The following is a 24,783-nucleotide window of genomic DNA, read 5'->3' on the forward strand; positions in this document are numbered from 1 at the left end:
TAATGGCTGGAATAGAATGCAGGATATCTAAAAATATGACTTTAGATCAAAAAAAGGTTGTGTGTACAAAATTGCATAGGGGTGTGGTTAGATTTAAATGGAAAAAAGGTGATAAGAATTACAGAATTGGAGACCAATAGTATTAAATAACACAGATTATAACATTTTCATGAAAATTTTACATAAAGGATGGAAGAGAAAGTGGGTAAATCTGTAAATGAATAGGCATATAGTATAAAAGGAAAAAGTGTTCTGATTTATTATTGATAAATAGGGAACTAGTAGAGGATATAGTAAATAGAAATGTTCAGGCAAAATTAATGCAGGGGATTTAAGTAACCCTTGTATTTCAATTCACCATTCTGTACTATGGGATATATTTGAAACTTATAATATAAGTAAAAAGACAAAAAGCATTTGCATTACAGCATATAGGTACAATATAGTTTAGGCAATGGTAAATGGGTGGTTAAGTGAATCTATACAGATTGAGAAGACAAGGTAGTCCATTCAATGGTACATTATATGTATTAGTAATGAATGTGGTATCTATACAAATGAACAGAGAGATAGAATTGATGAGCTATATTTCCATGAAGGGGTAATGATGTCTATTTTTGTTAACATATGTAAATGATAGGGTCTACTTGAGAATATTGAAACCCCATATCAGTGAATCCTGTTTCATAGAGATGACAATAATGAATCTTTATTTAAGTGAAACCTTTAACCAGTGAAAATATTCACCGGAAAACTAACCACGTGGCCATCCTGGAAGTATTTGCCGTTTCCCCACTACAGAGTGATCTCAGAGTTGGTATATATAGTTATGGATGGTGTGGGGGACTTTAATTGCTTTGCTGTAGCCTGTTGGCCAAGTGGTTAGTTTCCCAGTGAATGTTTTTGCTGGTTTAAGGTTTCACTTAAATGAAGATTTGATATTGTCATCTCGGTGAAATGGGATTTGCTTATATGGGGTTTTGATATTCTGAAGTAGACTCAGATGATATTATTATTGTTGCAAAAGATGGCTTAGGTATGAGCATAGTGATAAAGCATTTGCAGGAGATTATTCAAGCAATAGGATTTTCTATAAATAAAGAAAAAAGTCAAGGATTAGAGTTTGAGGGGATGACAGGAGGAACTAAATTCAATATGAGAAAAATCAAAAGTTTGGAATTAGTTTTGGAAAACAAGAAATTACAGAAACCATATGGAACAAAGTAGAGGAAATGAAATATACTTGTGTTTTAGACTTTTTTTTAAATTATATTTAATTAATTCCATTTTGTTATATAGAATTGCTTATTTAGCAGGCATTTTCAGTATTCCTTTGACTTTGGAAAAAGAAGTGTATAATACATTTTTTTCCATTGGGAAAAGATCTAATGGTAAAAAATGTAAATTTAAGAATATAGGTTTGAGAGAGAGAATAAAAAAGGCAAAGGATGACGAAATTAAATAACTTTAATTAAACATGAGAATTTTAGTATAAAGAATGTTAGAAGAAGGTTAGGAATATTAAAATGTTGCAGTTCACTTGGTATGGATATTACCACATTGCTAGATACTAGAATTTTAATAGAAAGAGATAAATAACAAGTAAACAAATTTTGGGAGGGAGAGGTTACTTGGAATTTAGGAGAGGAAAAGTGTTCAGGTATAGGAATTTTAAGTAGAAATTCAATAGAGATGTTGGATTATAATTAAGTAATATTAGATAAAGTGATATTATTAGATGTGAGATGGAAAAAGCAAGTATATTGAATTACTGCAGTATATGCATTTGTTTCACAAAAGGAAAGGGAGGAGATGTTTAAAAAGATTCCTGATTATGTTAGTATTAATATGCAAATAATACTTGGAGGCAATTTCAATTGTGACTTAAGAAAAAGGAGAAAAGAAGGGGCAAATGTTGAAGTAATTTCAGAAATCCTAACATGTGCAAATTTTATTTATGGGATAAGAAACATTGGACATACAAAAGGGGGAATTTAAAAACAGAAATTGATTATATCATGATTTCAGAAAGTTTGAAAATATTACATAAAAGCATAAAAGTAACAGGTTTTTCAGATAATGAGGCAAGTTGGATAGAGAAACAAGAAAAAAGGATGCATAAAAATTGTTAACATTATTAAAAGAATAAATGAAACTGAGTTATATGAAGACGTTAAAGAAATGATTATGCAACTATGCAGAGATCATATAAATATGAGTGTTTTAGAATGGCAAAGGGCAAAAAGAACACAGGAGAAACACAATTATAGAGGTATTAGTAATTAAACACGTAAAGATTTAATAGGCGATAGAGAAAATATTCTTGATAGAAAAAAAAGATATATGAAATAAATCAGGAAAAAAATTGCTGTTTAAACAAAGATATTTTACAAGGAAAGAAAGAGGAAGTGGCACCATATTTAAATAAAGTGGTAGAAGAAAATAGAAGAGTAATAAGACAAATAAGAAGAGAACATGGAGACATAGTTAAGATGCAGAAAGAAATAATGTATGCCATAAAAGATTGTATAAGTAAGACATTTTCAAAATATAAAATGGAAAGATGACATAAATGGAGAGTGAATAAACGAACTAAACAAAATAACAAGACGATTGAAAAGAGCAAACGTATGGAAGAGATAGAAGTTGTTTTAAAGACAGTAAATGTGGAATCGGCCACAGGATTGGATGGAATTGAATATCTAATATACAAAAGTATGCTAGACTAGCAGAAGAAATGCTTTTTAGAAGTGTTAAATTAATGGATAGAAAAAGGGGTTGAAAATGAATATATATATATATATATATATATATATATATATATATATATATGGTTCTACCTGACTTCGAACAGCGCAGAAGACCGACATCGAACTCAGACTCCAGAAGATCGAAGCGAAGACCGACGCGAATCGCGAGTGGCAGAACATCGACAATGCAGAAGACCGACCCGATATGACAATGACACCAACGCGGACACCAACGCCGATGGAAGGCTGGGGAAAGGCTGTGTGAGTATGCGGTAGTAGCGGACGTTAGGGTGCGAGGCAGGTAAGTGTGGAGATTGACGGTCTGTGGGGATAGGGGTGGGTTAAGTGAGTTAGGGTTAGGGGAAGGCGATAGGGGTGGGTTAAGTGAGTTAGGGTTAGGGAGGCGATAGGGGTGGGTTAAGTGAGTTAGGGTTAGGGGCGATAGGGGCGGGTTAAGTGAGTTAGGGTTAGGGAGCGGTAGGTAAGTGTCACGATAGTGGACGGACCTTAGGGTTAGGAGTAAGGTTTAGTGTGGGCTTGTAAGGATTTTGGTGTGCTTGTGTGTGTGTGGTTTGTGGAATGGGGATGTGTTTTGTTTTTAATAATTGTTATTGTGGTGTGTGCAGTGTATGGGGTTTCGTGTTTGTGTACCGTCGGTAATTTCGTTGTCGGTTATGTGTGGTTTCGTGTTTATGGACTGTCGAATATGTGGTGTCGGTGATGTGGTTGTCGGTGTTGTGTGGTTTCGGCTATGTCAGGTAGAACCATATATATATATATACATATATAAAATTGCGAAAGAAAGCGCACAAATCTCAACTCTGTCTCAAGCTGTGCTTTTTCCAGACCACCCAGGATTGTGTCAATATATATATATATATATATATATATATATATATATATATATATATATATATATATATATATATGGTTCTCCTTCAGAAAGTCGAACGGCTAAAATCTCGAAATGCATATGGTTGACAATAAGCACGAAATTTCAGAAGCTCGACCTTCCGAATGTGGATCGGCATACAGGGCAGAACGGGAGATTTCCCTTTCTGTGCTATACTACGATCTCAGAGTTTGTATAAATAACGGGGGTGGGGGGTGCAGGGGGGCTTGCCCCCCTGCAGAAACATTGTTTTGTGTTTCGTTTTTTTTTGTTTCCATTTCAGAAGGTCGAGCTTCTGAAATTTAAACATATCGCTTCAGCCAAATGCATTTCGAGAATGAAGGGGAACTATATATATATATATATATATATATATGTATATATATATATGTGTATATATATATATATATATATATATATATATATATATATATATATATCTATGGGTTACCTTAATTTCGTCGAAAGCTCATTTGACTGACAAACATTTTAGTCGGACCAAATGACTGAAATTTCATTTCACTGACACTTCATTTGACTGACAGTTCATTTGACTGACAATTAGTACTGGCAGTGTCTAGAGCACTGTAAGGCAAGTAAAAGGAATATGTCCTTTTCTCCACTGAAGTGCGACCCTGGAGTTAGTATATATAGTTGGGTGGTGTTGGGGGTGCAGCCCCCCACTTACTTTGGTTTTAGTAAACAATATAAAACCAAAAGCAGAGAATATAATATGAAAGTGCCCCCCACGCCCCCCCTACTTTAATATTCCAACTCCAAGATTGCACTACAGTGGTGGAAGGGAAATCTCCCATTTACCGCTGTATGTGGTAGTGCTAAACGGGAGATTTCCTGTACCCTACCTGCAATGCCAACACTCAGATGGCACACACACAACATGCAGGGCACCTTGCTGCCCTGCACATACACCCAAAACTTACCAGTTTTACTTACCTGGCACTTACACTTTCAACCTTCGATGTTCTGAACTTCGATGTTCTGGTCTCGATGATTAGAACTTCGATGTTCTGAACATTCGATGGTTTCAAGTGTAACCAGCTAGGATATGGCAAAAGGGCAATTGCCCTGGCTGCAAGGTGTTAAGGGCCACAAACAGCAGATGCTGATCAGTGATTACTGCAGTACAAGCAATCATTTCTGTACTGGCATTTCTGAATACCAGTACAGAAATGAAATATTGCTTTTGCTGTCAGAACTGAAGTGCTTGCCTTATGCTTCATGTGTTTTATAACTTCTATCAACAAATGTAGTGCTGCGGTAGCGTTGTCACCTCACAGTAAGACGCTGTCCGGTTCGATTCTCAGCTAGAGCGTCTTCTGCGTGGAGACATGCGTGAATGGGCATACCTTCGTTGAAGGTTGTGCATCAGGGCTGGTAACTCGGCACGTAAAAATCAACTACCAATCATTAGTGGACCGGAGTTCCGCTGTGGCGACCCCTAACCTGGAAAAGCCGAAAGACACAACAACATCAAGCCAAATGTCGAAAGTGTTTGCTACAGCTTTTAGAAGTCAAAGATTTTTTTTTCAGCATTAATTCGATAGGGTGCAGACTGAGGAAGAATGGATAGGTCTTGCTGCCTTGTTTTTCCTTAGTTAGTGAGTTAGGGGAGCACTAAATCATGGAAGGGACCTTTTTTTTCTCCTCAACGAAGAAAGTTGAGGTCTACCAGATTGAGGAGTGGTACTGGGCACTAGATGAGTCAGCTACAGCTCTGACCCTATAGCCCCATTTGATCATCCCCGGATGATTGAAGTCAGACTACCATCTACAGTGACAGTCAGGGGAAGTGAGTCATCACCTGTGGTGGGTCTAGAATTTTCTTATAATGCCCTACCCTTTTCTCACACCCACTCCTGGCATGCAATGATGCCACTATGGATCTACATCTATAGACAATCTGCCAACATGTTCCTCAACTGATTTTTTCAGGATGGCTGAAGCCCCAGGCCTTCAGTGTGAGTCACAACCCATGGTTAATCTTTTTAGTCTTTGCCCTATAATAAAAGCCGGAAAAAAAATCATTAATTTTCACTCCCAACAGACAAAATAGGGACTGGGTCCACTACCAATTCAGCTCTCTGGTGCTGTAATCAGGGTTATATCTCTCTGCATCAAACTCTTTTAATAACATTTGGCAATTGTTTTTGAATAGAACCAAGATATGACAACAAATTCAGTTAATGGTTATAGTTGTCATCCATGCCAAGTCTCAGAAGATAAAATGTGAGCATTAATAACCTCCTACTGGTGTAAATGAAAATTATTGTACATCAACATCTATACTGTTATATTTTATACTCAAAATTGTGTTCTAATATGAAAAAAATAGAGCTTTTCTCCCAAACTCAATACTAGTAGCACATCAAAAAGTTGGAAGTTGTAGCCAAGTCTAAATGCAGGAAAATACAAAACCAGTAAAAGAATAAAACCTGGTCTGTGCTTCACAAGACATTTAATTTGATTAAGTACTTTTATCTCCCTGTAAAATTTGACTTCTCCAGAATAACATTCCAAACATAAATACAACTCCATCACCATGACATGACAAGCACAATGAATCAATAAAATCATTTAATACCATTGCATTTGTTTTGCAGCACTGAATAAGTAGAGATGTTTTCAATGAGTCCAGGTGTCCTATCAGACCCATAATATATTTGCCAATACAGCTCCCCTATGTAACAAACAAATGCTTGCTCTGATCACCGCCCCTATGATTTTCATGTACATTTTCCAATATAAAAAATGCAAATTTGTTAAAATCATCACATACGGTACTGTGTTTTGATAAAGCATTCATCATATTCTTTCTACACGTTGCATAACAATGTTGATATATACACATTCTCAATCCTTCTACTATAGAAAGCAAGACAGGATCAACAAATAAAAATATATATAACTTTTACCATATTACAATTAAAGAGTACCCTTGCACGCTTCTCTTTTATCATGACAAATAATAAATCAGCACTGTTTGCATATACCACAGTTGTACAGGGTTCCTATTACTTGATGCGTCTTGATCGAATGTAAAAGAACGAAAAGGCAAAATAGCGAAGTGGCTTTTAAGCGAATTCTTTCCCTGGGAAAGAATTTGCTTTGCTGCTTCCATTACTTTGCTGTTTTCTGCACTGTAGTGCGATCTCGGAGTTGGTATATTTAAGTGGGGGGGGGTGCGGTGGGCACAGCCACCCATGTTGTGGGGTGTGGGGGGGGGCAAAGGCCCACACTTTATTTTTATTTATTTATTTTATACGTTTATTATATACATTTTGAGCCTCAAGAGCAGGAGCACACTCAAGCAAATCTGCAGTCTGCAGCTACCACTCCACCCATACAGTATAAGAAGGAATTGGTACTGCAAACTAAACAAGGATATACATTTTGAGCCTCAAGAGCAGAAGCACACTCAAGCAAATCTGCAGTCTGCGGCTGCCACTCCACCCATACAGTATAAGAAGGAATCAGTACTGCAAACTAAACAAGGATATACATTTTGAGCCTCAAGAGCAGGGTCAGTCTTCCCTGGCATTCTACTTGTATGTTTTATGAGAGTAAAGCTATTACATTAGCAGTATTTCTTAGAAGTTCTCAGCTTGCTAATAAAACTGACTGTTGTAGCCTTGTGTCCCCCCCCCCGCTAGTACAGTAATCCTAACTGTCCAATAGACAGTATACTTTTAATTCACATCCCTGTGACTAAATTAACCAATAAGCAGCCCTCTCAGTGCTTTCGGCCTTAGTTTGTATCACTTGGAGGCCCACCTGTTTATCTGCATCTCTATACATTCCCCTTCATTGCTAATGTATCTCCCTACTCTAATCTGTGCACAAACTGGTTACTAATCAGCAAGTCAATGCGAAGACACACTCCCAACCTTAATAAACTTTGCTGTCTCTTCTCTCTTTCACTTTACAGGTAGTTTGAATTATTACTTACCCCCTCTGAGGCCTTCACTGATTTCCACTGATTGCCTCTCTGGTTTCTTTGCATTCCACCTGGTTTACACCCCTTGTGCTATCTCCCTCCCCCAATACTAAGTCTATACTAGAATCCTGCTGAACATGGAGCCATCTTTAAATTTCTAGTCTCCCACCAGGACACAAGTGCTCTTCAGCAATTACATTCTACTTGCTGGTAAGCCATTAGACCTCAGGAATTTGTTTAAAATGTTCAGATTTGTAAAGTAATACTTACTTTTTTCTCTTGTCTTGGTTGGCTCTGCCCCGCTCGTTTGCCCGCTCTAACGCTCGGGCTCTCTCCGCTCCCCTGCCCTGCCCCCTATTCCCTACCACCCCCACTATCTCTACATTTATAGTAATCACAGCCACACCCACAGCTCATCCTCACATCACCTCCACCAATCACAGCTCCTCAAGTCATATCACATTATACCACACCAACTTGCTCCACACAAAATACTCCCAAGCACTCTCATTCCCACTAGGCATTTTTTATATCACCCACACTACTTCCCCATCCACATATAGTGCAACCCTATAATTCCTATTCAGACCCACCCCCCCCACCTAGAAACAACTTAAACTTTATAACCATGACTATCACACAACTAAGTCTAGGCTGTCTTCTCATAATTCTTTACAACACCACAAGTTATCACTCTAGCAATATCCCTAAACTTAGTAGCACAACACTACATTATGCACTCTCGTATACAGACACCACACATTATAATAATATCTGCCCACAATTATTCAAGAACTACATAACGGACCAATTCAGAACTAAACACATATGCTCTCATTCCTACTCCAAAAAAACACAATACTTTCTCACACTCCTCACCAAACTCCAACATCTGTATAACCATTTTAACCACAGGCTCACCATAAATGGGGATATTCACCCCAATCCAGGAGCAAATCCATCCTGTCCAACACAAACTGCTCCAACACAAATGTCAGAACATAACACCCTCACTTTCTTCATCCCTGGGCAAATCGACAACAGCAGCAAAACCAACCATCTTTTAATGCTAAATATTAATATTAGAAGTATCAAAAATAAAATACCTGAACTCCAGGCCACAATAGCACACTACTCCCCAGACATAGTTGCTTTAACAGAAACCCGGCTAAATAAAAACTCAGAAGTTCTCCCTACTGGCTACAATATCATTAGACAAGACAGACCAATTCGTAAAGGGGGTGGAACTGCCTTACTGTACAAGTCCAACTTAACTGTCTGTCAATTACCAAACTCCTACCCCTCCCCCAATAATTGGGACATACTTATCTCACAACTTCAACTTCAACTTCACCATAAAAAGGTCATCACCACAATTGTGATCTATATTCCACCTGGTAATACACCTGCTAGCCTTGAAGACTTCTTATCCTGGTGTTCTTCCACATACTCACAAGAAACCCTTATTCTGGGGGACTTCAACCTAGATTGGTTCACCTGTATATCAGAACCACCAAGTAATCTAATAAATCTCCATGGCTACCAGCAGCTAGTCCAAATTCCAACTAGATGTGATAAAAAATCTAAAAGGGAATCCATCCTTGACTGGGTCCTAACTAACAACCCCACATTGTACCCTCATACAAGAAGTCTCCCAGACACCTTAGGTGACCACAACATAATATACTTTATACGTAGTAGAACAAGCATATGCAAAAACCACTACCTATATATCCACTAGAAACACAAAAAAATTCTCTCCTGAGGTCCTCAACACTTTACTCTGTAACTGTGACTGGACCACCCCTAAAAACCCTCCCACTTGACCAGGCTGTAGCATATTTCAACAAAACATTTCTACAACACCTAGACACTGTCGCTCCATTGCGCAAAATCAAGGTTAGAACCTCTACAAACCCCTGGCTCAGTAAAGAAACCAAACAAATCCTCAAGTCCAGAGACACTGCCTGGCTTTACTATCAAAAAACAAAGAAACACAAAGCCTAAGTACCAAGAACTGCACAACTGTGCAAAAAATGCATTAGGCTGGACAGAAAATCCTACTACACAACATTACAAACAAAATACCAACACAACCCGCAAAAATTTTGGAAAAATGTAAACCAGCTACTAAAATCCACCCAAAATGCTACCCCCAAACGAACCACCCCTGACACTAAAGTTCCCATCGAAACACAATTCAACTCCCACTTTGTGAGCTAAATTCTATCCTTAGTATCACAGGACAGTTCCCTCCTCACTATCCCCCCAACACAAATAACACTAATACAAGCTTTACCCTCAAAACAGTTTCCACCACTTCAATCAAAAGCATGCTCTCCAAACTAAAAACCTCATCAACAGCAGCAGACTTACTCCCCAGCTATTTCTTGAAACTCACAGCAGATGCTATTGCTATCCCAGTCTCCACTCTCATAAACAGATCAATTGTTGAAAACTATGTGCCCAAACTCTGGAAAATATCCTATGTTACACCCATACATAAAGGCGGGACCTTTACTGAACTTAATAACTACAGACCCATTGCTTTACTCTCCCCCCTGGCCAAAATCCTAGAAAAATGCATCCATACCCAGATGGTAAACTATCTCCTAGACAGCAACATCCTGTCACCTACTCAGCATGGTTTCAGACCTGCCCATAGTACCACTACAGCCCTCCACTGCTTCACAGACACAGTAAACCGTCTAAAAAATGAAGCCCTACAAGTGTCAACTCTTTTTTAAACCAATATCATCTATCAAATTCCACTCTTACCTGGTTCCAAAGCTACTTAACTGACAGGTACCAAGCTGTGAAATGGGAAAATTCTCTCTCTCCTCAGCTGCCCATAACTATAGGAGTCCCACAGGGTTCTATCTTAGGACCACTACTATTCACAGTCTTCACAAATTACCTCCATACCTCCACACAGCATGCATCTATAATTCAGTATGCAGATGACACTACCTTAATATGTGCTGCACAAAACATTCCCACCCTCCTGCAAACAACTCAACTAGCATTCTCTGATGTTGAAAACTACCTTACCAAAGCCCAACTTATCCTCAATCCAAAGAAAACTCAGCTTATGATTATAACCAGTTCTAACAAAAACACTAACAGTCAATTCACTATCTACTCCACAAATGCTACTCCAATTGCTCCAGTGGCACAGGCTAAGCTATTGGGAATAACCATAGACTCCCACCTAAAATTTGATAGTCATCTCAACTTAACTACAATAAAAGTACATGCCAAACTGGGGTCACTCTGCCATATCAAACCATTTCTTACCAACAACACAAGATCAGCCATTGCTCGCTCCCAACTTCTATCCACCCTACTCTATGCATCTTCCATTCTGACTAATCTCAACAAAACTGAACTAAGCAAAATGGAAGCCTGCTATAACAGAATTGCCCACTTTGCTGCAAATTGCTCATATAGAACTCATCACTGTACTGCTTTGAGAGAGCTCCACTGGCTTGAACTGCCCAACTTCCTAACCTACAATCAGCTCTGCCTCTGTCATTCTATCTATTACCTCTCCAATAAGTATCCTGCCCTCAAAAACCTAGCACAACATCACTCAGCCAAAAGGCCTCTTAGATCATCAAGCAAACTACTACTTGAAATCACCAACAGCTACAATAGCTTTGGAGATGCACTATATAGTAGTTCAGTGACTAAAAAATGGAACTCTGTCCCTACTAGCATTCAAAACACGTCATCCAAAGCCTCCTTTAAAGACCTCATCAGACAACATCTCAAGCAAAGTTGGCAGTGCCATGACTGCTCCCCAGGCTAGTGAAAGCGGATAACATATACATACAAAATCTAGAGCACTTGATAATAGGCTTCAATCTTACTCACAAACACTGGCTAATCTACAATGTATGTACTGTACCTGTGTACTATGTATTCTACCTATGTTCCAAATTTCATCTGTACACCACAAATCTATTAATTACCTTTATTTTTAAAATTAATATTTTTTTGTTTGTTCTCTCCACTGTAACTGTTTATGTGCCGCATACCACTGTTAAAAACATGTCTCTTGTAATTTGTGTGTATACTGATCATGTCTAAATAACTAAATGTGTCTGTAATTTTTCTTTGTGGAGCTTTTCTCCCTGGGCCTCTGCTGTAAAAGGGCCTTTCCGGCTCAGTCAGACACCCCCGGTTAACAAATGTAAAATAAAATAAAATAAAAAATTTTTTTTTGGAACAGCGATTTTTTTTCCCTTGAAAAAAATCGCTTCTGAGGTTTCGACATTGTAAGCTTTAGCTTACATAGGGTTGATTAATCATTGTTCGCTTTTTTAAGCGTTTAGTGATGTAATATAGACCCGTTGTACATACCCACACTCTGATGGGAATATGCAATTTTCAAATTTCCTAATGGAGCAGTGGAAAATTCCCCATTACATACAAACTTGCTGGCATTATTTGACAGAAATAGTTGTGTGTTTCTGGAGATTTTAATTCAACACAATTTCAGTTTTATGGATAGTCTACAAACAGACATTGATAGATCAAATAAGTTGGTGGCACAGACCAGGCTTTGTTCTAATATTTATAACCTACTGTATTGTTAATTTTTACTTGTATCTTAAAATATTGTAACTAAAATTTGTGGCTAAATTACCTATACTACACTGGAGCTTTTCTTCCTGGGCATTTGCTGAAAATGTGCTTCTGCTTAGACGGACTATTCCCATTAACAAATGGAAATAGATAAAAAAATAATAACATGCTAGTTTTGTAATGAGCTAACACAATTTATTGCCACTTACTTTAAAGGTATGTCTCCTCACACACAGGTGAACAGTAAAGTCCTCTGTGTTTTCTGACAAGTATCTCCATGCTGAACTCTATGTTATGAGTGAAAGATATGATGAGATCAAAAGAAAAGAAATTGGCCAAGGCTCATGTCCTTTGCAGGGAGAATACACTTGGTTAACCTCACATACCTTGTTTATTATTCTACCTATAAACAGATTTATTGCCTTGGGGACTGATTCTGCTCAACAAAATACCAGGATGAAAAGAAAAAAAAGACTGTTTATGCAAACATACTTATGTTTGGGAAATTGTAACTACATTTCTTGTAATGTTCATCTTTTCTAATAATCATGACATAAAAGCAAACTCAGAATGAGCTAGGGAAGGTGTTGGGAGGTACACAAGAATGTGCATGTCCTTTTCTAGATGTAACATAGCATTGTGGTCTTTTAGGCAGTGTAGTAAAACTTGCAAACCTATGTTTGAATCCCACAACCTCACTTCATTCTGTGTAACTCTCAGTAAATCACTTTCTTTGTGCTGCAAATTTGTATCCGGAAACAAGCTTTAGTTTAACATAGCATTCAGTGTTAAACAAATTCACTTCTTTTTTTTCTCTAAATATAATTCAGATTAACATGACTAAGAAAAGTATGTGTTGTTTCCTGGACTAACAAAGTAGCTAGTTTTCTCCTTCTACACTGCTAGCTGAGTCGCCTTTCTATAGTCCTTTTAAAATGGCATGGATTCACCATGGATTTACTTTCATTGCTGAATAAAAATGCATTAAATGCATAGCTTAATGCAGCCTTTGCCTTTCTTTCATTTATTTTGTTCCTCCCTGCCCAGAGGAAACCTTACAAGTTGTAAAACTGCAATGTGGGAAGTCTACCCTAAGGCATTGTTTTCTAAATAAACTCCTTCCATTTGTTTCTCAGCGGAAACATTGATTTGCCTTGCTTGATAAGTGGCTGACAGGAGCTATGGAACTATGCCTACAGGGATGTAAACAATCTGAGATGAGAACAACCTCAGCCTGTCTCCTAGACTACTGGATCCTGCTTCCTGTTGGGCAATTGCTGCATGTCAGTGGACACTCCCAGTGTATTCAAGCATTCCTTGGATCAGTGCAGTGTAACTAACAGAGTTTAGTGTTTCTATGTGTATTAATACATGGATGTAATTCTGTGGTGTGTGTGTGTGTGTGTGTGTGTGTGTGTGTGTGTGTGTGTGTGTGTGTGTGTGTGTGTGTGTGTGTGTGTGGTGTGCGTGTGCGTGTGTGTGTATGTAATACTGTTAGGATAAAGACCAAGAACAGTATCAAGAGATGTACAAAGCTAAATCCAGAGAGGGTGGGCCAAATATATTTATGTTAATCTATAGCAGTTTTTCTTTTTTAACTTTGGAAAAGTCTAAATAAGTAACACTTTTGATATCACTGTATTTATAATTTTAAACTTGACACATAGTAGACCAATCTTTTTCATATATATTCAAGTAAACAAAGCAAATACAATGCAGCAGACAATATATGACATGAAAGACTACTGAATAAATAGCTAAACTTTTATTTTAAAGTTGAACTGTGTCTGATAACCGAATAAAGGAAACCGAAAGGCTTTGTTCAGGACCTTATAAATTAGTAATATGATTTTAACAACTGGGAAACAAACATCATTGCACTTTGGGGTAGAAAAGATAATAACATGTCAATACTAACCACTTCAGGAACTGCAGGGACATAGGTACCAAATAAAACATCAGGATAAACAGTAGTCAAGTTTCACAGCTAAACAGAACAGATTTATATTTATTTTCTGCAGAAAAATGAAAGCCTTCTGAGCAAAACAGTTTGTGTTTTTATTTTCATGGTCTCTATGATTGAAATAGAAATTAGATGTTAAAAAATATTGAATGTTTTGTTCTGCTCCTTCTATACTGACTGGCATCCTGATCAAGTTATTATAAGTAATCAGCTCCATATAAGTGTGTAAGGGAAGCAGGTGTTGAAAGATAAACTTGAACTCTATACTAAAACAAGAATCTGGAAAGGGACAGGGGCAGTGCAAACATTACTTATATGTGCCAGGCACAGTAATCTCAGAGTTAGCACATGTGAGTAATAGGAGTGCAGAGGTGCACCCCCCCCCCCCATTGTGGGATACAAGGGGCTAAGACCCCCTTGCAAAAATGCTTTTTATGTGTAACAGTAAATATCACACACAATTTTTTCAGAGCTTCTGGATTTACATTGAAAAGTCTTGAAATTCTGATAGGGTACTGAAACACGGCTGCACAGACTTGGAAGTAGGATATGGAAAGCAAACAATTTGTAAAGTGGCAGTGTATATTTTGGATATGCAAGTTCACATTGGAGAATACTCTGGATAAGGGAGAGAAAGTGGATTGACTAAGACCTGGGCTAATACTCTTGAAGGTGATATCAGACCTATGGTTGTTGGCAACTAGCATAGAACTCTGAAATTCAAAAAAATAAAAGATAATATGAACAGAATGAAGAGCAGGATAAAAGTTTAGCCAGAAAGGAAGAGGACCACAGTCTTAGGAAAACTATTATTTCATCAGTGCACTACAATATGACAATTTCCATGATAATAATGGGGGGGGGGGTCTAATACAAAATGATAAAAGCTTTTCTGCGAGCTGATTTTAACCAGAAGTTGAAACCACTTAAAAACAGATGGCTAAATAAATAAAGAAGACTCAGACTGGTGCTGGATACTGAGGGTGTGGCAGGACTTGATGTTAGATAACCAGGTAGATTTCAGTCTGTAATGAAGTATAACTGAGGTAATTTAAAAAACTGGCACAAAAATATGACAGTAGACTAATTAAGAGGTGCTTCAAGGAAGGAGTAGAGAAGGTGAATAAAAGAACAAAACATGAGCTGGATACCCACAGAAGATAGAAACTTGGTGCGTGTGTGTGTGTGTGTGTGTGTGTGTGTGTGTGTGTGTGTGTGTGTGTGTGTGTGTGTGTGTGTGTGTTATGTCTGTAAGTCTGTGCATGCATTTTCACATGCATGTGCATCCAGAGTCAGAAATGTGCTTTATTTCATCTTTACATACTATACATATACTTGTACGAAAAGACGTATTGAGCTGTTATACACAGACATGCACACACACATGCAAACACATGTACATACACACACATGCACACGTGGGCATGCACACACACACACACACACACACACACACACACACACACACACACACACACACACACACACACACACACACGTCAGGTGCCCCCAAAAATGGTAGGCAATACATATTGCTAATGAAACATACAATAAGGTAAAAATAAAACCTTCAGTAACCAGCAAATACACCACATAGGTAGTATAGGGTTGAGATGCATAGATAAGTCCCAGCTAAGAAAGAGGGGATGGCGGGTGGGTAACCTGGACTGCAGCAGTGAAGAAACTCGAACATCTACATTTATGGTAGGTACAAAACTGTACTATGTTCATCATATTTCACTGCTGCAGTCGTTACACTTGGGTTGAATCCCAAAGCTTAGTCGGGGTGGCTGGTTCTATACAGGATTTGGTGTGGCTATGAGGCCCTGCAGCACTGCAGTGGCAAAGCCAGCTCTGGATCTTGAATAAAGAGGCAAATGGTAATGCTTGGTGAAGGTGTGCACTGAACTCCAAGTTGCAGCTTCCAAGATATCTTTGGTAGGTACTCCTCTAAGGAAGGCAGTAGAAGTGGCAGTTGCCCTGGTGAAATGTGGTCTAATATTACTAGGTATAGGTTTCCCATGCTGTGTCTAGCAAAACCGGATACAATGTCTTATCCACTTTGAAATGGTCTGCTTTGAAATAGCCTTTCCCTGTGATCCTGCAGCATATGCTACAAGCAATTTCTCAGTTTTTCTGAAAGCTTTTGTTTTATCCAAGTAAAAACGTAATTGTCTGTGTATGTCCAAGGAATGCAGAAGTCTCTCCCCTTTATTCTGGGGATTTGGATAAAAAGTTGGCAAGTGGATAGTTTGGTTAAGAGCCAGACTGGATACCACCTTAGGCATAAAAGAAGGGTTTGTTCTTAAAGAAACCCTGTCTTGGTGAAAAATGATGAAAGGCTCCACTGCCATTAGTGCCTGTAACTCTGAGACTCTTCGTGCTGAGGTTATTGCCAGAAGCAGAGCAGTTTTCCATGATACATATTTTAATTCTGCTGAAATGGTTGGCTCAAAAGGAGGTAAAGTGAATTTTTCCAAGACAAAATTGAGGTCCCAAGTAGGTGTTAGTGCTCTCCGGTGCGGTCTTATGTTTTTAGCCCCTCTGAGGTACTGCTTTAGCGATGGATGAGAGAAAATAAGAGGATCTGTGTTATAATAAGCCAAGATGGCAGAGGCATGGATCTTAATGGATGAGAAGAAAAGTCCTTTGTCCAGCATCTCAGTTAAGTATTGTAGTATCTGAGGAATGTTTGGGACAAGAGGGTCAAGGCTTTGAGCCTGGTTCCAGGCACAGAATCTCTTCCACTTTTCTGAATAAGATTTCCTGGTGTTAGGCCTCCTGGCCTCCAAAATGACATCCATAACAGCTTTAGAGAGAGGTGTTGTCTGTTTGACTAATGAATCTTCCATGCAGCCAGGTTTAGGATTTTGAGCTGACTGTGCATGATCCGATTGTTTTGTTGAGTCAGAAGGTGTGGAATTTGAGGTAAAATCCATGGTGGGCCTTGAGCTAAGTTCTTTAAGATTGGATACCAGTGCTGGCGTGGCCAGTCTGGAGCAATCAGGATCATCTATGGTTTTGCTTGCCTGGCTTTTAGGAGTACCTTTGAAAGGAGAGGCATTGATGGGAAGGCATAAACATTTAGGTTTTTCCAGCTGAACGAAAGAGCATCCACTTTCCATGCTTGTGTGTGATAAGTCCTTGTGCAGAATGTTTGTAGTTGGCAATTCAGTGAAGATGCAAAAAGATCTATGTCCGGGCACCCACATTTTTGCGTTATCATGCTGAAGACTTGTGGATTTAGTTTCCACTCATGAGGATCCATGATGTTTCTGCTTAAGTCGTCTGCAAGAGTATTTTTCTTTCCTGGCAGGAATTGTGCTTGCAGATGAACTTGATAAGTTAGAGCTGTGTTCCACAAGGTCATGGCTTGTCTGCATAGGGGGTATGAATGAGTGCCCCCTTGCTTGTTTATGTACCACATTACTGTGGTGTTGTCTGTCTTTAATAATAGTTGTCCTGGATGCAGAAGGTCCTTGAAAGCTGTTAGGGCATTTTGTGCAGCCAACATCTCTTTTTGATTGATGTGAAGATGCATTTGGTCTGTGGTCCACTTGCCCTAAATACATTTTCCTGTCATGTGTGCTCCCCAGGCGTAATCTGAAGTATCTGTTGTTAAAGTCTGCCTGGTTGTGGGAAGAGTGAAAGGCTGACCCTTGTTGAGGTGACATGCCTGTGCCCACCATCGAAACTCCTGTTGTAGGCAGGGAATTAGTGGTATTACTGTTTCCAAACTGTACTGCGGTGGTGGTGCTGTGGTAGCATTGTCGCCTCACAGTAAGATGTTATCATGTTCGATTCTCAGCTAGAGCGTCTTCTGTGTGGAGACATGCATGAAAGGGCGTACCTTCGTTGAAGGTTGTGCGTCAGAGCTGGCAACTTGACACATAAAAATCTACTGCCAATCATTAGTGGACCGGAGTTCCTCTGTGGTGACCCCTAACCGGGAAAAGCCGAAAGACAACAACACAACAACTGTTTCCAAACTGTGAGAGTATTGAGTCCAAACACTTTTTAGGTACCATTGTAATTTCCTCATATGCAGTCTGGCATATGGAATTAGTAGTATGCAGGATGCCATGAATCCCAAGGCCTGCAGAATTTTTCTTGTAGGGAGTTGGGACTTGGTTGCCATCAATTGAAAATACTGAGTCAGTTGTCCTTGTTTGTCTGGTGTGAGATAAGCCATCTGGGCCATTGTATTTAAGCTGGCACCCAGGAATATTATCTCTTGTGAGGGCACTAATTTTGACTTCTTTTCGTTTACTGTGTACCCTAGGCAAATTAGCAACCTTTTTACAAACGCCAGATGCTTTAGAAGAATGTCCTTGCTCTCTGCTTGAATAAGGCAGTTGTCCAGGTATGGATACATTTGAATGCAATTACTGGTGCCAGGCACTTTGTGAAGACACTGGGCGCAGTAGATAAGGCAAAGGGCAGTGCAGAGAATTGGTAGTGCATTGAACCAGCTATGAATCTGAGGTATCTTCTGCAATTTTGTCTGATAGGGGCATGCAGGTATGCCTCTTTGAGGTCCAAAGTAACAAGCCAAGCCTTCTTGCCCAGCATGGGAAGAAGCTGCTGTAGTGTCAACATTTTGAATTTCGGAACATCCAGGTAAGTATTTAGAGTAGAAAGGTCTAGTATGGGTCTCCAGGCTTTGTCCTTTCGGGGGACCAGGAAAAGTCTTGAGTAAAATCCTTGTCCTTGTTCTTGCTGTGGCACTTTTTGAATAGCTGTCATGTCTATGAGGGCTGTAATTTGTTTTTGTGCCTCTGCACATTGATTTTGTGGCAGGTCTGGCATTCCTTTTAGCCTTGGTAAAGTGTGAAAGTGGAAGCTGTAACCTTGAGGCTCAATATTCAGAGCCCATTTGTCTTGGGTGATTGTTTGCCAATTTTGAGAAAAAAGTGCTAGTTTTCCCCCTAAGGGAGCTGCCAAAAGGGAAGTGCTTGGCATTCGAAGGGGGAAGTCATTGGGACTGTTTCCTGTAAGTTTGTGACTTGCCTTCACCTCCTTTTGGGGTTGAAGCACCCCATTGTCGTGGTCTGTAAGAGCCTTGGGGTTGAGATCTGCCTCTTGGGCATCTGTATCTGCCTCTTTGTGGCCTGTCTGACACTGGAAAGGACCAATTCTTTGTAGGCCAATTTCTGCTAAATCGTGGTGGTTGTACCTGTAAGAAATCCTTCACTGTTTGCATATATTTTGCCTTATCCTCCATTTTCTTTAATACTTCTTCTGCCTTAACACCAAATAAAATGTCTTGCTGTAAAGGGGCATCCAATAATTTTGCCTTAACATGATTTGGTAAACTTTGTTCTTTTAACTAAGCATGCCTTCGAATCACAGCTCCTGTAACTGCTGCTCTACAAGAAGCCTCTAATTAATCAAAACCACATTTTAGAGTATGTTTTCCCACTTGTTCTGCTGCATGCAATACATCCTGCATTTCCTTATAGTCAGGGTGTTCTGAACTTGTAATCATTTTCTGTTTTGACTGAGACATTAAATATTGTTGGTATTTAAGCATGTGAAACTGGCAATTTAAAGCCCTCACTGCTAAAGTTGCAGAAGTGTAAACTTTCTTCCCCCATCTGTCTAATGCTCTAGAATCCCTGTCAGAGGGAACTGGATTTTTAGCCGTGGAAGCCTTTACCCCTTTGGGACCCTGGGAAATAGTTTCTGGGTCAGCAGCAGGGTTTTTATAAAGAAATTTGTGAGAGTCAGGGACTCTGTCTGGCTTGACTGGAGCAGGGGGTAAAGAATCAGGATTTAAACTGGATTCAGAGAACACATCATCCACAATATCCAACACTGGCGGAATAGCAAGGGGCCTGTGCTGAGGCAATAAAAGAAAGTCTGAGCCTTTTCTTGGATTCTGAGTAATCCTGGCCCACCCAATGGAAATGCTCCCTCATGGTATGTAAAGTTTCCCCAAAAGAATAATCCTCAGGAGGAGAGGCTGAAGGAATTGATTCTTCAGCATCAGAGTTCTCATAAGGGGGTAAAGAGTATCCCTGGTCTGAAGAGGTATCTGAATGTATGGAAACCTGGTCAGAGGAATCATAGTCTGTATCCTGCCTAGGCCTTTTATCAGGAGGGGGATGGGTACCCCTGATCAGAGTAATTAAGTCTTTGAACATTTTGAGCATCTGCTTTTTAAGCATGAAGGCCTGTCCAGGTGAATGCTGTACTTGCTTCTTTGTCTTTAATGGAGTTTTAGACTTGGCTGTAGTATTTATGGTAAGCTGTGAAAGTCTGAAAACACCCTCAGAAGCCGATGCCTGCTCAGCGGCTCCAGACCCATCTGAAGGGTTAGTCTCCGTAGGCCCAACACCTTGAGTATCCAGAGGCCTAGACATCTCCACGTGGGAGTCAGAGGTGGCCTGTGTCTCTGAGGTAGCGGGTGTCAGGGGCTGCGAAAGCGCCTCACTGAGAACCGGCGAACCGGCGACTGGCCTACAAGAGGCTTCATCGTCAGCTTTGGGCCTCGGATGCCTGTACTTATCCTTGTCTTTGCATTTTTTTGTGTATTCCAGTCATCGGTTGCTCCGACGGCATGGTATAATTAAGTCTCCAGCCAAAGTAATGGCGAGCAAAATCAAACCGACGTTTAATAGTGCTTTTGTTAAATCTAGCACAAAACTGACAACTAGTGACATCTTGATCTGGGCCTAGGCATGGAATACAGTAAGAATGAAAATCCTTATGAGGTATTTGTTTCCCACAAGAAATACAATTATTAACTTATACTGACATCGGTCTGAGGCAAGAAAAAGTTTCCCCAATGGGGTACTTAGCTTTATTGAAGACTTTGGTTCTGAAAATCGAATTTGATATCTCAGGAATCAGCCAACCCGGCACTTGCGAATTGCTTTTGCTTCGGGCACCGTGCAGCAAGAAAGACTGAAGAAAATGGCGTCGGCTGCATCTTATATACCCCTGGCGCACTGACGTCGGGGAGGAAGCGACAGCAACCGACGCCGGACCAAGACTTTAGAACTCTGGCTGACTGTGGGCCCACCTGACAGCAGGATAACCCAAGTGTAATGACTGCAGCAGTGAAACACGATGAACATCAGTGTAAATGCTAGTAGCATATTAATAGTACACACATAAGACTTTCAGAGGATGACAGTCATATAGGTTCGGCTGGCATTATTATTGTTTTTTGTACTTAAGTCCTTGAACCCCAGTATTACTCAAAAGGGCACAATGATTTTTGTAGTTGAGGTGTTCAGTTTTGCATTACCATCTACAGTACCATTGACCTTGAACCCAGCATGATCCGTTTTCAGCCCCATATTCCTTTATTTCCTGAACTAGCCTAATAGTATGCTTAGGAGTATTGATTTACTAATAACAGTGACTTCTAGATATTCATTTAATGGTACTCATCACAAATATGCTGTAAATGTATAATCTGAAGGGTTTCCTCAGGCACTCTAGCAACTCTCTCTCTCTCTCTCTGGGCTAACCTGAATTGCAGTAGTGACCTGGATGGTCCCTCAGGGTTGTTCTGTGGAGGATGATGTTGCAGTAGAAATATCCTTGTCTTTTTATGGTATTAAATAGTTTTGCACATCCATCATTGCCTGGTCAGTCATTTTGCATGACATCTGCTTCTCATCCTTTTTGGGGTGTAGATGTGGATTTATCCCCATTTTGGGCAAGCTATGGTCAAAGTTCTGGTTTGTCATCCTTTGTAGGATACCAACCTGGTCAGCCAACTTTCTCTGGAAATACTGTTGATTTACTGCCGTTCAGTTATAGAGCTGGTAAGACATCCATCCTGGAGTATTACGTTTGATTTGGCAGCCGAATGTTGTTTGGATGATCATCACCAATTCTAAGGTACAGATATTCTCAGTCAATAGCTTGTCTAAGCTCATTTCCATAGTCACTGATTTAGTCATGGTGAGCATGTCTTAAATGGCATACATGTTTCTTCTATATGACATAATCCATACCATTCATGTCTATCAGAGGTCTATTCTTGAATCGTCTTAGCTCAGTAGTCATTTGTCAGATCTATAACCAATGCCAAAACTTGTTTCTCAAATGAATGCATCCCACATAAATACCTGCCCACATATGGCTTCATTAAATCTACAGTGTAACATAACATACTACCTAGAAACAGCATTGCTGGCCATTGGCACTTGTGTGCATTATATTGTTATCTGTGCTGTATTGAGGTGCTTTCTGTAAGGATTAATGTTTTTTGCAAAATACTTAAATATTAATCCAGCTCTTTTAGCTAGATCAGTTATAGCTGCATGGTGAGGTACAGGTTTGTAATTCTGGGGCATGTGTGCATCTGTGTCTCATGGCCTGAAATGTTTGCTTTTATTTTTTGTATTACTTTATTGCCTTTCTATATTTTGAATACTGTGGTTTGTTTTCTTTACCTTGTGTTTTACTTGCATTCTGCTTTAACAGCATATTAAAACTTCAAAGGAGACCACAGCTCTCTCTCTTCTGAGTCAGGCAGAATTTTTTCCCCACCCTCCCATCCTGTTGCAGTTGTCTTGTTAAATACCACCGTCTTTCTAGTTGCCTGCCTCTTATGTTAATCTGACCATATATCTCATTTCCTCTCTACTTTAACTGGCTTGTATGAGTAATCACAAAATCATCATTTTTGAAATACCTCCCCTTCAACTATTTAAATTTATTGGCCATCCTACTGTATTCCATAGTACCAGAATACAAAAGTGATGACCCCTTTCAACCCATCTTGCTGTTTTAAAAATAGTAACTCTCCACTAAACCTTAACTTTTTAAACAGGTAAAACTTAAGTTACCTACTTTCACATCTAACTTCTCTAGTGCACACTGCAGTGTGCATTTTTTTTTTCATCTTACCTTTAAGCATCCCTGTGACTAGAACTTTCTCTAATACCTGCTGGAAAGCACTAGGAAGCCTTAAACTTATACAAGCACTCAACTCTCCTTGTTAATAAGGAAAAATTAATAGTAGGCACTAAACAGCCTATAATTGCAAAGTACCTTGCTATGGTAAGGGAAAACAGCTCCTGTACTTTACAAAAAAAAAAAAAAGGCACCAAACCAGGCATGTCCAAGGGTCAGCTTCCGGTGATTTCTCCTGTCCACCTGGTGAATCTGGGCATACTGGGGCAATGCAGCAATTGCCTCATATACACAGACAACCCTCTCCTCCTACCACCCAACACTACAACCTGTGAGAGATGCACTTACATAGCCAAAATGGAAGCAAAGCTCTCTCCACCCAAGATTGTGCTAGACAGTCAAGAGGAGAAGATTAACACCCACACTACACCTCAAGCAACACATAGCCCTTCTAAACCCACACCACCAACACCCACATATAGCAAGGCTAAATCCACATATGCAGAGGCCCTTAACTGTAACCTGCCCAAGCAACAAGGACCTCTGAAGCTGAAACGCAAACAAACACCAATCACAACCAAAGTGTCACATAGTTCACAACACCAGTGTGCCAACCAGCGACAGCCCCTAAGGCAAGACAATGTTCCTAACACTTTAGTCATAGGTGACTCTATAGTCCGGCACACTGATGTCCCTCTCACCAGGTTGAATAAGGAGAAAATTACAGTCAGCTGCCTGTCGGGTGCCAGGATCCGCCACATAACGCATGCACTCAAGTCACTCCACAACAAGTACAAATATGACTCTGTCATTGTCCATGTTGGAGTGAATGACTTGAGACATACTACATGACAAGAGACATGGAAGAGCTCTCGGATCATGTGGCCCAGGCAGGTATGTCCCTAGCCCTGAGTAACATCCTGCCTTCGCCCAGAATTATACCACAATATAAGGACAAAATGATTGACTTCAACAATTGGCTACGCTTCTGGTGTCATTTAAAGGGGATCCAGTATTTGTCTGCCTGGGACGACATGATTGACAGACCACGATGCTTTGCCAGAGATGGTCTGCACCTGTCGCCCCTGGGATTCAGGTTACTTGCTAAGGCTCTTGCCACCCCTATAGTGCCTTTTTAGGCAAAGTTCAAAGGACAAAACCACCACCGTAACAGGTACAAGCATGCAAAATCTGAAGATAATGCTCCTCAATGCTAGAAGTCTAAACCTCAAAATGCACTCTCTCGAGGCACTCCTAACTCCAACTAATCCATAGTCCCACCAGGGGCTCCAATATCCTAGACCTGGTCATTACCAACATGGGAAATCGATGCTCCACACCTATGGTCACCCCCTCGTTAGTCAGGTCTGACCATAAGCTAATCACCCTTAACATCCACATCCCACCCCCACCCCCCAGTAAGGAAACCTCCACAAAAAACTTCTCCAAAGCCAACTTCATGCTACTCAAGTCAGAAGTGACAAACTTCATGACACCCATGCAGACGGGAACTGAAAGTTCAACTGCTGAATCCTACACTAAGGGACTGTATGAGCACATCCACTCATGCATGAATCGTGCCATCTCAAATAGAACCAAGATGTTCTCATCCAAAAAAAAAGGAAGCCAATCTGGTGGTCCCCTGCCATAAACAAACTTTACAACAAAAGGAAGAAACTGTTGCAGAAAAGAGGAAATTCCCAGGATGCAAAAAACTCCCTTACCAGCCTCAGTAAGAAACTGAGATCCCTCATAA

The 24,783-nt window shown here is 39.8% G+C and overlaps 1 protein-coding gene across 1 annotated transcript in view; it reads right to left on the reverse strand.

Annotated features, from left to right (window-relative positions):
• The window catches only part of PGPEP1L (pyroglutamyl-peptidase I like), a 1,609,062-nt gene that overhangs the window by 922,741 nt on the left and 661,538 nt on the right, over positions 1-24,783 (reverse strand). The window lies entirely within an intron of this gene.

This window comes from Protopterus annectens, chromosome 3.part0 (genome assembly GCF_019279795.1).
Source record: "Protopterus annectens isolate FY-2018-M chromosome 3.part0, PAN1.0, whole genome shotgun sequence".
Lineage (NCBI taxonomy): Eukaryota > Metazoa > Chordata > Ceratodontiformes > Protopteridae > Protopterus > Protopterus annectens.